At 45.2% G+C, this 16,427-nt stretch overlaps 1 pseudogene; it reads left to right on the forward strand.

Moving 5' to 3' along the window:
* The first annotated feature begins 3,735 nt into the window (after window positions 1-3,735).
* Window positions 3,736-16,427, forward strand: part of LOC110154977 (serine/threonine-protein kinase 35-like) — a 28,114-nt pseudogene continuing 15,422 nt past the window's right edge.

Raw genomic sequence — 16,427 nt, forward strand, 5'->3', positions numbered from 1 at the left:
TGATGAGGGTGTCACGGTCAACAGTCAAAACGATCGTCCTTTAAGAGCGTTTGGAAAGAGACAAGTCTTCATTTGTGCTGCTCTGGTGGGAGGGGCCACGTACAGAGACGCTGGAGACGCTGCTGTGATAAACACCACAGAAAATTAACACCATTTTAATAGAAAATATCATTCAAATATTTGAGTAGAAAATCAGCAGAGGGCCAGATTAAAGGTCTTGGAGGGCCGGATTTGGCCCCCGGGCCGTGTGTTTGACACCTGTGCTGTAGACGCTCTGTGGAGGAAATTCAACGCAGACACACGACCATAAACTGGACTTCACCAGGATCCAGTCCAACTTTCTTTGACAGTTTCACTCTGCAGAGTAAAACTTTTCACTGTAAACATCAGCAGAATTATATTTAAACAAAATGAACCAACAGAATCAACAGATAAAAGAAAAATCATCAAATCAATGAACAAAAAGAAATAAGTGAATAAGTTTGACTGTAAGAAAATATCAATTCAGTGAAATATCACGATACTTTACTGTGTGATTCTTATATTGATTCAAAATGTGATAATCTGAATTGAGTGTTAAAAGTTTTGTTTTCAGTTCAGTTTACTTGTTCTCATGATTTAAAATTAAATAAAGTGTTTTTCACTCAGTTTTGTTCTTGTGAAAGTTTCTCGACCAAAATATTCAACAGAATTAGTGAAAAGTCTCATCGTATCGTCTTTTGTTTTAGTATCAGGATGAATCGGGATTTACTGACTCGTGACATATCGTCATGTTCATCATCGTTTTTATATTTTTTTTTACTTCTTTGGAGCCTGGAGTCTGTTTTAGTTTTCCAAGAGCGACTGCACCTGCTCCCACTGACTGAAACTTTCTTTATCGTCACGTATCTCATATTGCGACATGTATCGTATCGTGACGTGTATCGTATCATGATGTGTTTCTGTATCGTGACATGTATCGTATCGTGTATCGTATCATGATGTGTTTCTGTATCGTGACGTGTATCGTATCATGATGTGTTTCTGTATCGTGACGTGTATCGTATCGTGTATCGTATCATGATGTGTTTCTGTATCGTGACGTGTATCGTATCATGATGTGTTTCTGTATCGTGATCGTGTATCGTATCATGATGTGTTTCTGTATCATGATGTGTTTCTGTATCGTGACGTGTATCGTATCATGATGTGTTTCTGTATCATGATGTGTTTCTGTATCGTGACGTGTATCGTATCGTGTATCGTATCATGATGTGTTTCTGTATCATGATGTGTTTCTGTATCGTGACATTGTATCGTGTATCGTGTATTGTATCATGATGTGTTTCTGTATCATGATGTGTTTCTGTATCGTGACGTGTATCGTATCATGATGTGTTTCTGTATCGTGATCGTGTATGTATGTGTGTTTCTGTATCGTCGTGTTTCTGTATCGTACGTGTATCGTATCGTCACGTTCACGACAATACTCACCTCTATTAAGTACAGTAGGTTTTTATTTCTTCAGCTTTTTTCACAAACATAAAGACTCTTCACAGATCATTTTTCATTCTCTTCACTCTGTGGTGGAAACGACTGTAGCCACAGTTGCCCTGGGGCAGACTGACAGTCTCCAACCACCAACACTCACACTCCACTGTCACACTGGGCAATGTGGGCGAAGTGTCTTGCCTAAGGACACAACAACAACAACAACAACAACAACAACAACTGACAAACAGAAACGACAAATCATAAAATCTATAAATAAAAACAGAGCTAAAATAAAATAAAATAGATAAAAACAATCAATAAATCAATAAATCAATAAAAGCCCTGGGAGCGTCTCGTCTGGTGTGTGACTCAGAGACACGAGGGGCAGAGTTTTGTCCTCAGCTCATGACTCTGTCCACGCTGCTGTTGTGCCTTTGAGCAGGACACTTCCTCATGAACGCGCTGCTGCTGGACTGAGGCTTTGTTGGTTGTAAATTCTCCAGTTTAATTGTTCGTTCAGTGACGTTTTTTTAGTTGAGGCGTCAGGAGCAGCTCCAGGTCCTTATCACCGTGGAAACACTGATGCTTCTGCAGGTTCACATCTTTAACCTTTAACCTTTAACCTCTACGTCTGTGTCTGTGACATACGTGAGTTTGGATTTGTAAATATTTTGTTTCTAATTGTTTCTTTAATTTTTCTGGAATGTTCTGATGATAATTCACTTTATTCACTTGATAAATTGACATGATTATTTATTTAAATTGTTGAACTGTTTATTCATAAACTGATGATTCGTTTGTTATTTTCACTTTGTGACGTGATTTAAATGCAACAAGTGGAGAGTAAAAATCAAAATGTTTAACATAAACTAATGTGAATTTAAAATGTTACACTAATAATGAATAAATGTTTAATAACGACACGTTTAACCTGAAGAAGGAAACGTCCAGACAAACGTCCAGACGACGTCGACTCGTGTGTCTGAGACTCTGGACATGTTGATGTTTAACCCACAAAAGTTTTTCACTTTACACATTTAAAAAAAAAAAAAATTCTCTAGATTCTCTCCCTGCATTTAGTTCCATCTGACCAAAATATTTGGGTCCAAATTTTATGCAAATTTAGTTTTGCTCAAGACACTTGAAAATGTCCCTGTGGTTTAAACTAGAACAAAAACTAAATAAATCTGGATTATTTTAATCATTTCATTATTTTCATTTCATTGTTATTTTATTCTGCAAACACAAACTCAAACTTGCATTAAAATTATTTAGAAAGTTCATAAAGTCCAAAAAATTTTCTTGAAAATACAAAATTAGTAAATTTTCAGGAAACTTCCTGCTCTTTTTTCTTCCACATTTCTTCTTAAATCATCTTTTGGAGATAAAACCTGGTGCAGGTTTTACTCGAGGATCTGAAACTTTATTTTTCCCCTGTTGGACTCTGACATTTAAACAGAAATTACAGTAGAGTTTTTCTAAATCTCACTGGCCTCGGAGGATTTGGGGATTTGTGAGAAATAAACTCGTTTCTCTCCTGATTTGTTTCTGCGCATCTGGTGGTTTCTGTTCGTGGTCACGTGACCAGAGCGTCACCACAGAAACTCTCCTCAAAAATCTCCAGGTGCGACACAAAGAGGCCGCTGCCCCCTTCTGCGCATGCGCAGACCGGGTATAGCGCGTCCTATATCCGCGTGCACGTTGCTCTGTGCACGGTGCACGGGGTGCTCTGTGCTCTGTGTTGGGTGTTGGGTGACGTGTGCTGTGTGTTGGGTGCTCTGTGCTGGGTGTTGGGTGGTGGGTGGTAGGTGCAGGGTGCAGGGTGCAGGGTGCTGGGTGCTCTGTGCTGGGTGCTGGGTGTTGGGTGCTGGGTGCTCTGTGCTGGGTGCTCTGTGTTGGGTGCCGTGTGCTGGGTGCTGGGTGTTGGGTGCTCTGTGTTGGGTGTTGGGTGGTAGGTGCTGGGTGCAGTACTGTCGGTGGTCTGACGGGGGCTTTCCATGCCTGAGTCCACGTGCCTCGGCTCGTCTCGTGTCAGCCCATGCTGCCTGAGCCTGAGCGCGCGCACGGGGCTCTGCGCGCACGTTCACCCCGACACCGCGCACTTTAACATTTCTCACGCATTTTCACGCGAGGAGCCGCACCTGTGCGGAGGATTTAGCGCAGGTTTCATTGTTGATCGTGTGTTTTGTTCTTTCTTAAGGATTCCGCTCTGGACCAATGAGCGCGCGGCGCTGAGCCTGGCCCCGCCCACTGTTCTCAAAGCTGGAACATTTTGTTTATGAAGCCAAAGTGCGTCCCGAGGCTCCGCGGCTCCGTTCTCTCCGGATTCCCGTTTTTAAACTCCACAGAAACGCGCAGAAAGACGCGAGGACGGCGGGATCTGAGCTTCGGGCTGAGTAATGAAAGAGAAACAAGCGCTGCCTTCATGCTCACTTTCAACAAAAAAGGAGTTATGGATTTATGCGACGGCAAGAGGAGGAGAAAGGTAAGCGGCCCGGCGCGGGGCTGCAGGCGCGCGGCCGCGGACAGGATGCGGCGCGACGCGGGGAAAGTGCTCCGGACCCTCGCCGTGGACAACAACAACCTCCCGAAGCCCGCGGAGGAGCAGAGCTACGAGGACGACGACGACTGTTTCTCCATCGGCTTCCTGCAGCACGAGCGGCTGGAGCCCCCCCTCCCCGGGCCGCGCTACTCGCTCCTGCGGGAGGTGGGACGCGGCAGCTACGGGGTCGTGTACGAGGCCATCGCGCGGAAGACGGGCTCCCGCGTGGCCGTCAAGAGGCTCCAGTGCGACGCGCCGGAGAACGTGGACTGGCCCTGGCCGAGTTCTGGGCTCTGACCAGTTTGGAGAACCGACACCAGAACGTGGTGCAGCTGGAGGAGTGCGTCCTGCAGCGGAACGGCCTGGCGCAGAAGATGAGCCACGGCAACAAGAGGTCCAGACAGTACCTGCGCCTGGTGGAGACCTCGCTCAAAGGTACGCGCGTGTCAGGGCCGGAGGGGGGGCGCGTGGACTGAGTGTGGGTGCTGAAAGGTGGAGCGCGCGCGTGGAAGTGTTTCTACAGCTGTTTGCGCGTCCTGGAGTCTCCTGCGCGCACATTTACGCACGACAAAAAGTTCCGAACGTGAATCTCCCGTGTGCACTTTGACACTTTTGACACTTTGAGACTTTTGCGCGTGTTTTCGTGGGGGTCTGCGCGTGTTCGTGACAGTGAAAGTGCCGTGGACTCGCAGCTGGTGGGTCTGAATGGAGCAGCGGTGACGCCATCAGCCCATACGTCGCCTATAGAGCGCACGTACAGCGCGTCTGCTCCGACAGGGAACATCGTGTACTCTCCGGCGCCGCGTCCCCTCCGCGCGTCAAATATCACGTTTCCGCGTAAAAATCACGCACCTCACGTCGGTAACACGGTTTGCACGAAAAACAGCTGCGCTTTTGTGAGGTTTTAGACGTTTATCGTGGAGCTGAGGGGAGTTTGTTTGTGTCGCGGCTCCAGTTTGACCCAGTTTCTGCTTTGTTCGCCTCTCCGCAGGTCGCGCACAAAAGGTGATTTGCGGTGATTTTTGAGGTTTTTCGTGCGGTTTTTTGCGGTTTTTGGGGAGTTTTGAGGCCTGTGGAGGCTCCGGGTGACTTGTGAGGACCAGTATTGTGTGGTTTCTTTGAGTTGTGTGTCAGTTATGTAAGTGTCACCGTTCACCCTGAGCTCAGATGCAATATTAATGTATGGCCCCTGTGTTTTGTGTTTGAGCCAATGGGAAGGCAGGAATTGTTTTTTATGAAAGAAATCACCAAACATTTTTAGATTTTTTGTTCCGTTTCGACCCGGGACAGTCCCAGGGTTGAGCCGGTGTCCCCCGTCCCACCAGATTTACACAAAACTACAGATTTGTCCCAGTTTTATTCACAAAATGTCCCAATTTTTTGACCAGTTTGACCCTGACAAGAGAAAGAAAGACACTTTTCTTTTACTGAATCAAAATACTGAAAAAACTGCTTAAAAATGACAAAATCACAAAGAAATAATAATAATTTAAAAAATCTGATAATTTAATGTTTTAATCTTAATGATGATGTAACTTTTTCAGTGGAGCGTCTGTCACCTGCTCATCTCCATGGCGACGTTAGTGCTTGGATCTGGTTTAGACCTGGTTTAGTCCTGGTTTAGACCTGGTTTAGACCTGTTTAGTCCTGGTTTAGTCCTGGTTTAGTCCTGGTTTAGTCCTGGTTTAGACCTGGTTTAGTCCTGGTTTAGTCCTGGTTTAGACCTGGTTTAGACCTGGTTTAGTCCTGGTTTAGACCTGGTTTAGACCTGGTTTAGACCTGGTTTAGTCCTGGTTTAGTTTTAGACCTGGTTTAGTCCTGACTTAGACCTGGTTTAGACCTGGTTTAGACCTGGTTTAGTCTAGTTTAGACCTGGTTTAGTCCTGACTTTAGACCTGTTTAGTCCTGGTTTAGACCTGGTTTAGTCCTGGTTTAGTCCTGGTTTAGTACTAGTTTAGACCTGGTTTAGTCCTGACTTTAGACCTGGTTTAGTCCTGGTTTAGACCTGGTTTAGTCCTGGTTTAGTCCTGATTTAGACCTGGTTTAGTCCTGGTTTAGACCTGGTTTAGTCCTGGTTTAGTACTAGTTTTAGACCCTGGTTTAGTCCTGGTTTTAGTCCTGGTTTAGTCCTGGTTTAGTCCTGGTTTAGACCTGGTTTAGTCCTGGTTTAGTACCTAGTTTACCCTGGTTTAGTCCTGGTTTAGACCTGGTTTAGTCCTGGTTTATCTCTAGTTTAGACCTGGTTTAGTCCTGACTTAGACCTGGTTTAGACCTGGTTTAGACCTGGTTTAGACCTGGTTTAGTCTTGGTTTAGATCTGGTTTAGTCTTGGTTTAGATCTGGTTTATTGCTTTGTCTGGAATGTTCCACAGTATGGCATTAAACCTTTCTATCTCCATGGAGACCAAACCAGACCCAGTTCCAGGTCAGGTCTGTGGAGAGGCGACTCCGCTCAGTCTCAGTGTCGGTTTGTCTTTCGAGGGATTTTTGAGCTTTAAAACCAAAACTTGTAATTGAATAAATGTAAAGTGGAGCTGTTTAAAGTCACAGTGCGGAACATTCCAGAGACTGACACACAGGAAGAAGAGCTCCACTGGGTTTTTAAACTCCACACACCTTCACTGGAATCACCTGGATCGTTTCAGACTCTGGAGTTGACGCAATTTCTCTACAAAACAAAAAGTAAAAGGCGTCGCTCAGCTGTTCATGAAAACTACCACCTCATGACATCACAAGGTGGAGCAGAGCGTTTGGAGCTTTGCAGATGTAAACAGACGAATAATAATAAAGATTTACTCAAACATAGTCACTTATTTAGTCCAAAATACAGACAATTCTAATATCAGATCCACACATTTGACAGACGGTCTTAAAGGTTCATTATGTCACTTTTCTGGTGGAGCGTGTGTCACCTGCTCGTTTCCATGGCGACGTTATTGCCCGGATTGTTCCGCAGTGTTACGGTGTTTTAAAAGTGAAATGTTATTTTATTAAACGCTATTTTCGGAGCTTTTGTAAACGGAGCTGGAGTCGTGTTTTGTTCCACACTCTGTTCCACCTCGTGATGTCATCATGTGGTAATACAGGTAAAATACTGGTTTAGATCTGGTTTAGACCTGGTTTAGATCCTGGTTTAGACCTGGTTTAGACCTGGTTTAGTCCTGGTTTAGTCCTGGTTTAGTCCTTTTAGTCCCTGGTTTAGACCTGGTTTAGACCTGGTTTAGACTGGTTCCTGGTTTAGTCCTGTTTTTAGTTCCTGGTTTAGACCTGGTTTAGACCTGGTTTAGTCCTGGTTTAGTCCTGGTTTAGTTCCTGGTTTAGTTCCTGGTTTAGTCCTAGTTTAGTCCTGGTTTTAGTCCTGGTTTAGACCTGGTTTAGACCTGTTTTAGTCCTGGTTTAGACCTGTTTTAGACCTGGTTTAGTCCTGGTTTAGACCTGGTTTAGTGGTTTAGACCTGGTTTAGACCTGGTTTAGACCTGGTTTAGTCCTGGTTTAGACCTGTTTTAGTCCTGGTTTATTATGAGATGTTCCGCAGTAGGGCATTAAACTAGACCAAACCAGGCCCAGTTCCAGGTCAGATCTGTGGAGAGGCGTCACAGTGTTTGTTTTTCACTGTAGTTTTGAACTTTGTGATTAAATAAAAGTGAAGTTGAGCAGTTTTAAAGTGACACTGTGGAACATTCCAGATGTTGACAGGGACAGTTGAGTTTTGTGTCAGTTTTAGTTTTTACAGAAATATGAAACATAAACCTGAAAAAACAGAAGTTTCCTCGAGCTCAGACGAGAACGAACGGAACGAACGGAACGAACGGAACCAACGGAACGAACAGAACGTTCTGACGGGAGAAGAGACTCTGGCTCTGTGGCTCCGACTTTCTGACTCTGTGGCTTCGACTCTGTGGCTCTGTGGCTCTGACTCTCTGACTCTGTGCTCTGACTCTGTGGCTCTCTGGCTCTGTGGCTCTGGACTCTGTGGCTGTGACTCTGTGGCTCTCTGGACTCAGTGGCTCTGGACTCTGTGGCTCTGGGCTCTGGACTCTTGACTCTGTGACTCTGTGCTCTGACTCTGACTCTCTGACTCTGTGGCTCTGACTCTCTGACTCTCTCTGACTCTGTGCTCTGACTCTCTGACTCTGTGCTCTGTGGCTCTCTGACTCTGTGGCTCTCTGTGCTCTGACTCTGTGGCTCTGGACTCTGTGGCTCTGGACTCTGTGGCTCTGTGACTCTGTGGCTCTCTGACTCTGTGGCTCTGGACTCTGTGGCTCTGGACTCTGTGACTCTGTGGCTCTCTGACTCTGTGGCTCTGACTCTGTGGCTCTGGACTCAGTGGCTCTCTGACTCAGTGGCTCTCTGACTCTGTGCTCTCTGACTCTGTGGCTCTGACTCTGTGGCTCTCTGACTCTGTGACTCTGGACTCTGTGACTCTGACTCTGTGGCTCTCTGACTCTGTGACTCTGGACTCTGGCTCTGTGACTCTGTGGCTCTCTGACTCTGTGGCTCTGGACTCTGTGGCTCTCTGACTCTGTGGCTCTGACTCTGTGGCTCTGGACTCTGTGGCTCTGGACTCTGTGGCTCTGTGACTCTGTGATTCTGACTCTGTTGCTTCGTTTTGACTCCGGTGACTCTGTTTTGGCTCAGGTGTTTCGTTTTGACTCTGGTGCTTCTGACTCCTGTGACTCCGTTTTGACTCCGGTGATTCTGACTCTGTTGCTTCATTTTGGCTCCCGCGATTCCGTTTTGGCTCCCGTGACTCCGTTTTGGCTCCCGTGACTCAGTTTGTTTTGGCTCCTGCGACTCCATTTTGGCTCCCGTGGCTCTGTTTTGGCTCCCGTGGCTCTGTTTTGGCTCCCGTAATTTGGTTTTGGCTCCCGTTACTCTGTTTTGGCTCCTGCGACTCCATTTTGGCTCCCGTGACTCGGTTTTATGCCTCCCGTGGCTCTGTTTTGGCTCCCGTGACTGTTCTGTTTTGGCTCCCGTGGCTCCGTTTTGGCTCCCGTGGCTCTGTTTTGGCTCCGTTCCCGTGCGCAGGAGCAGGTGTGGCTCTGTAGCGTGACTTGTTCTTGTTTGTGGGTTTGAGGTTGTGGCTCAGACCACAGATCGAATCACGTCCGAGTGTGAAACGAAGCGAAAGTGACTCTGAGGCGACGGGTGCGGCCGCCGCCCGACGTCACCTACAGAAAAGTTTGATCTCACACGGTGTTTGGAAAAATTGCAGATAATTGGGCACAAATTACACCTGGAAATGGATTGATGGATGGTTTAAGATTTCGTGCGGCAAAACAAAATTCCCACAAAATCGTACACGGAATGAAAAAAATTAACTTGTACGATTTTTTTTCCAATGTTTAAATCTGGATTGGATGAAAAACGTTCACGTGTTGATGAGTTACGGCCAATTTAAGGTCGTGCGTCAAATTGTTTGCGTTGACCGATGTGCAATTTTCTATCATTCGATCTTTGGTTTTGTAAACACGAGCGTCAGGTTTAATTCGTCGCCTCCTGGTGGTGTGGAGGTGAATTACTTCGCGTCGCAAAGACCTCGATCAAAAACGACGGCGGCGGAGAGCGATGAGTCGACACGGAAATATTAAACGGCTTTTACATTTCGTACAGTTTCAAAAAAGCAGGACTAGAACGGAAATAAAAATATGAAATCAAATAAATACAAAATGGTGAGGCCAAAATTAGAAACTGAATCGTAAAAGTTAGAGTTAGGATTTATGTTAAAATCTCGTCTTGTCTCGTTCTCGTCGACCCAAACTCGTATCTCGCCTCGTCTTGCGGAATTTGCGTCTCATCCCGTCACTAAAATACAGTAATAATTGAATAAAAACATAGAGTCTTGTGACGTTGGAGGCAGGACGACAGCGCCACCTGCAGTTTCACTTCCTCAGGTCTCAGGTGTGCGAGAGTAAAAAAGCCCCTCGTCCCGGTTTGTTCGAGCTCGTCGCTTCTCAACGAGGTGGACTTCGGTTTGAGTAAAGTCGGTGTCACTCGCAACTATAAAAACATGTTACTTACTTGCGTTTTGAAAATAAGCGATTAAAGAGTCAAACGTGATTAATGACTCCAAATACAACTTCTAAAAAATGAGAAGGAGGCGACAATAACTCGGTTTCAAGGTCTGAAAAGTCCATTTTGCAGAATAGGTCTGATTTAAGGGCGAATTGGAACTAAACCTGGACTAGGCCAGAAGAAAACCAAACAGGGACTCAAACCAGAGTCCTGCACCGTGTCGGGACCTGCGAGTACCCAACAGCGGGTTTTAACTTTCTGGAACTTTCCGGGCAGGTACACGGGTGGGTCAGGTGAATCAAATGAACGACGAACGGGAGAAAAATACGTCCAGAACATCTGTTGTCCTGGAAATAAGAGACATTTCCAGTCTTTTTCCAAAACGATGGACCACACAGAGAGAGACTTTAGTGTTTTTATTAAATAAAACCACCAGCAGAGATCTACTCGACGCTGCGCTCCTGGTTTAGTCCTGGTTTAGTCCTGGTTTAGTCCTGGTCCGGTCCTGGTGTAGTCCTGGCGATTGGCTCGATGGTTTGCGGTGTGTAAATAGTTATAATCCACTAATGACATGGCTTAGATTCAGTCCTGGTTTAGTCCTGGTTTAGTCCTGGTTTAGACCTGGTTTAGTCCTGGTTTAGTCCTGGTTTAGTCCTGGTTTAGTCCTGGTTTAGTCCTGGTTTAGTCCTGGTTTAGTCCTGGTCTAGTCCTGGTTTAGTCCTGGTCTAGTCCTGGACTACTGGGCTGTCGGACTAATGGTCTGACGCTGATTTATCACGGGCACGTGCGGGTAACAGGTGGAATGTTATCGGGTCCAGGCGAGTGCGGATTTAACTTTGATATAATCACGGGTTAACGGGCGGGTGTGGGCGGGTTCCGGTCTCCAAAAACGGACCCGTGCAGGACTTTGGCTTAAACCAGAACCTTAAAATCACCTTAAGGAATCTTCAGTACATCGGTGTATCTTTTAGGACGTAACTGTTTGTGTATTTGTGACGCCTGAACCTTCTTCTGCCCTGCTGTTCCTCTGAGTGACGAGCGTCTGTGTTTTCAGGCGAGCGTATCCTGGGCTGCCCGGCCGAGCCCTGCTACCTGTGGTTCGTGATGGAGTTCTGCGAGGGCGGGGACCTGAACCAGTACATCCTGTCCCGCCGGCCGGACCCGCACACCAACCGCAGCTTCATGAGGCAGCTGACGAGCGCCGTGGCCTTCCTCCACAAGAACAACATCGTGCACCGCGACCTCAAGCCCGACAACATCCTCATCTCGCAGAAGACGGGCTCGCCGGTCCTCAAGGTGGCGGACTTCGGCCTGAGCAAAGTTTGCGCCGCGCTCAACTGTAAAAACGAGGAGATCTGCGAGGCCGGGGCCAAAGACGCCAACCAGAACAACATCAACAAGTTCTGGCTGTCGTCGGCGTGCGGGTCGGACTTTTACATGGCGCCCGAGGTGTGGGAGGGGCACTACACGGCGAAGGCGGACATCTTCGCCCTGGGCATCATCATCTGGGCCATGCTGGAGCGCATCACCTTCATCGACGCGGAGTCCAAGCGCGAGCTCCTGGGCACCTACATCCGCCAGGGCTCGGAGATCGTTCCGGTGGGCGAGGCTCTGCTGGAGAACCCCAAGATGGTGCTGCACATTCCTCAGAAGGCCAGGAGCTCCATGTCCGAAGGCGTCAAGAAGCTCCTCCACGACATGCTGGCCGTGAACCCCCAGGACCGGCCGGACGCCTGCCAGCTGGAGGTGCGCATGGACCAGGTGACGTGCGCCGCCTGAAGCCCCCGGCGGAACCGCACCTCAGAGCTCGAAAGGTAAGAACCGCAGACGGGTCAGAACCAAACGCTGGGGAGAGAAATAAACAAACAGAGCTGAGGAAGAGCTGCTCCATTATGGAAAAAATCATGATCACGATTATTTTGGTCAAATCACGATTATTTTTTAGTGACATGATGCATTTATTCAGCATTTCTCTCTCAAAAAACACTTTTGTTATTGATAATTCACGCAAAACTTTAAATTGAAAATAAACATCGGCTACAAATCTGAACATTACAGCAGTTTTGTGACGTATAAAACATAAAATGAATAAAATAAAAATATAAAAAAAAAATATATATATATATATATATATATATATATATATATATATATATATATATATATATATATAAACTCTATATCCAGCTCTTCTACAATCTCTATATTTAAAACATAAAATAAATATACTTATTTATATAAAAAAATATCCCAAAATAAACTTTGTTAAGCTTCGTTTCAACTCGACTAAATGAGTTTGGAGATGGTTTGACTCACAAATCATGATCAAAAGTCAATTGCACAGACTTGGCTCAGTGTGTAAAGATATTGAAATATCGATATATCGTATCATAAGATGTGAAGATACAGTATCGATATCGCTGCTGTATCAATAAAATTAAATTAAATTTAATTTAAAAATAATTCTGTTTTATTTTGAATTTTATATAATTTTATTTAGTTTTTAAAATTTTATTTAAATGAAATAAAATTAAATTAATAAGCACTTTTAAAATCAAGGTTTACAAAGTGTTGTACAAGCAGCAAAGAACAACACAAAAATCATAAAAACAGCACAGAAAGCACAAAAACAAACAATGATGCAAACGATCCAATAAATTATGATAAATAAATAAAAAGAAACAGAATAAAAAATAAATAAGGAATAAAATCAGGCTAAAACCAGTTAAAGGACGGGCTTAAGAAGTGATTTATGAGATGATGCTGATATATCGACAAGAATATTTTTTGGTTTATTTTACAAAATGATTTAGTTCCAGCTCCAGTTTTGTTGTTTGTTCAGAGGAAGGAAACTCATTTAAGCGACACATTTGACATTTTCACTGTTTTGACGATTAAAGTGTTTGTGTTTCATATGAACTTTGCACAAGAAGAAGTGATTTAACAAAGACTTTTACTGTCACAGATAAGATTTAGACTTTAGTTTTATTGAACTATATTGAATCAGTTTGAAATATTGAAAGCTCACTGTACCGAGGTTTGTTTCGAATCAGCAACTTTCACATTTCAATTAGGAAGTGAGCATGGGGGCGTTTACGGCTCCATCGACTCTGGCTCCACTTGATTTTACATTGAAAAATTGTGGCTCCTCCCTCTGCTGCTGTGAACCTCGTCACTTTGGTCTTTAAATGTTCTTAAAAACTCACTCTACATGATCCTGGTGTTTTTATTTTCCTGTTTTGTCCATAAATAAATTCCTAATCTGAAACTCGGCTGCAAATTTGCTCCTGTAACTCCAGCCTCGATGAGCTTCATTTGACTGGAGTCCACTTAGTCCACTTGTTTCTTGTTTTGTTTGTTGGTTTCTCCAGAAAAGCTGAAGTTTAACTGAAATAACTGAACACATTGATATCGTACAGTTATTTAAAGTCAGTGTTGAGTTTATGGATCAAACTGAAATGTTGGTTGAACTGGTAAATTCGTGGTTCAGTGGATCCGTCGCATCTTCATCCCGGGTTACGGTCGTAGCGCTCCACTCTCTCTGAGCTGAAGGCCGGCAGACTCTTGGACCTATGGACCCTCGGACCCTCGGACCTGTGTCCTGCTCTGCTTTCTCCAAATAGTCTTAATCCAAACGCTCGTCTTTCCCCGGAGCTTCACGTCACGGCCGCAGGGACGAGGATTAACCCAGGAACACGTCCTCGCTCTGGGCTGACGTCAGGCCCCATGTGGCCTCCTCAGATCCACCGAGTCATTCAGAGTCATTCAGAGTCATTCAGAGTCATTCAGAGTCATTCAGAGTCATTCAGAGTCATTCAGAGTTATTCAGAGTCATTCAGAGTTATTCAGAGTTATTCAGAGTTATTCAGAGTTATTCAGAGTTATTCAGAGTTCAGAGTCATTCAGAGTCATTCAGAGTGTGCACGTGTACAGGTGTGTGTACAGGCGTGTGTGTGTGTGTGTGTGTGTGGAGCTCGTTGGTGCCCGTGGGCTGGGAGGGAGGTGTTCTTTACACACTGCAAAAAAAATCTTGGCCAAAATGTAAGATCTAAACACTTAAAGGTTGTATGGAGGATTTTTTTTTAGTTTCAAATTGTCAATGAAAGTTTAAAATACCATTACAGAGACGCAGGCCTTGTAATTATGATGACCAAAAAAAATAAGGAACAAAAATCTATCAACTGTGGATGTGATGAGGCCAGATAAACATCAGCCAATAGAGAATGAGGCTCCCTCATTTTCTATTGGCTGTTAGGTTGTCAATCAAACTCCCTAGTGTAAGTGACTAGTGTAGCTTCCTCACATTTCGCATAAAGTTTGTTGGCGGACGAGAATCCACGACCAGTTCGCCGCAAATGAAAGTCGGTTTTTAAGGTCACTGAAAGAAGAAGAGAAGAAGGGGAAAAGGAGCAAAACCAAACTGAGGTGATTCTTGGAGATTCCTTCCAGCGATGGCGCGACTGAAGCAGACGAAGCGTCTAAAAACTGACACGTCGGTCGCTAAATTACTTCTAGACAGGAAACTTCAACTAATTCTGAAAGCGCACAAGGACTGTTGCTGTAGTTCTCTTCCCTTAAAACATCCTCTATACAACCTTTAAATTTATCAGAAAATGACTTAAAAGTGTGAAATAACGTGTCCATGCAGCGAGATCATTTTACTGGACGAGTTTTCTTAAAATAATCGACCTCTAGACTCGAATGAAGCGTCTGTGTTCAGTGTTCACGAGCTGGAAATAAGTTTATAGATGCAAGTTTGAGATAAATAAACTTAAAACCAGTTTATGATGAGTATGAATGAATGAACTTCACTCATGTCAGACTGATTTCAAGTATTTATATCTAGAATTTGACATCTGAGAACTTGTTAAGAAACCATGAACACTGATCATAAACTGGTGTTAAGTCTGTTTAAAAACACAGTGGAGCTCTTGTATCATCACATGGACTAAAATAGGACTAAATCAAGTCTAAACTAATACTAAACCAGGACTAAACTAGTTCTAAACTAGGACTAAATCAGAACTAAACCCGGACTACAAAAGGACTAAACCAGGTCTAAACTAGAATTAAACCAGGACTACAACAGGACTAAACCAGGACTAAATCAAGTCTAAAATAGTATTAAACCAGGTCTAAACCAGGACTAAACTAGGACTAAAACAGGACTAAATCAGGTCTAAACCAGGACTAAACCAGGTCTAAACTAGTTCTAAACTAGGACTAAATCAGAACTAAACCCGGACTACAAAAGGACTAAACCAGGTCTAAACTAGAATTAAACCAGGACTAAACCAGGACTAAACCAGGACTAAATCAGGTCTAAACCAGGACTAAACTAGGACTAAACTAGGACTAAACTAGGACTAAACTAGGACTAAACTAGGACTAAACCAGGACTAAACCAGGTCTAAACTAGTTCTAAACTAGGACTAAACCAGGACTTAACCAGGTCTAAACTAGTACTAAACCTGTTCCACCTTGTGATGTCATAAAGTGGTAGTTTTAAGTTCTCAGCTCCTTTTCTCTTTAGTTCAGTCGAGATCGGCAACTCCACGACTGAAATGATCCAGGTGATTCGAGTGAAGGTGTGTGGAGTTTAAAAACACAGTGGAGCACTTCCTGTATCACCACATGATGACATCACAAGGTGGAACAGAGCGTTTTATGTCTGAGAGAAAAACTCGGCCTCAATCTGCAGGGTTTAAAACGTGTGTGAATGAAACAAAACACAACTCCAGGTCTGTGTGACGAGGAAACTCCAGTAGAGCAGATCAGAGAGTAGATCTGTACATCTGGTCTGGGACTCGAGCCCAGAACCTTCTCGGTGTGAGGCTCCGGTGCTTCTCGTGTTCTGTGTGTGTGAAAGGTTTGGAGTCGGGTCAGTCCCTCCTCTGTTCTCTCTCCTGTTCAGGGTTTAACGTCGGGAATTAGAGCAGAAACTCCTGAGAAAAGCCCCAGGTCAGAGAGAGTGTGACCAGACTCCCACCTCTGCCCCCACGACCAGACTCCGACCAGACTCCCACCTCTGCCCCCACGACCAGACTCCGACCAGACTCCCACCTCTGCCCCCACGACCAGACTCCGACCAGACTCCCACCTCTGCCCCCACGACCAGACTCCCACCTCTGCCCCCACGACCAGACTCCCACCTCTGCCCCCACGACCAGACTCCCACCTCTGCCCCACGACCAGACTCCCACCTCTGCCCCACGACCAGACTCCCACTCTCTGCCCCACCAGACTCCAACCAGACTCCCACCTCTGCCCCTACGACCAGACTCCCACCTCTGCCCCTACGACCAGACTCCCACCTCTGCCCCTACGACCAGACTCCCACCTCTGCCCCACGACCAGACTCCCACCTCTGCCCCCACGACCAGACTCCCACCTCTGCC

Source organism: Boleophthalmus pectinirostris, unplaced genomic scaffold (assembly GCF_026225935.1).
Source record: "Boleophthalmus pectinirostris isolate CB_2022bp ecotype Guang Dong unplaced genomic scaffold, ASM2622593v1 HiC_scaffold_8, whole genome shotgun sequence".
In the NCBI taxonomy this organism is placed as follows: Eukaryota; Metazoa; Chordata; class Actinopteri; order Gobiiformes; family Gobiidae; genus Boleophthalmus; species Boleophthalmus pectinirostris.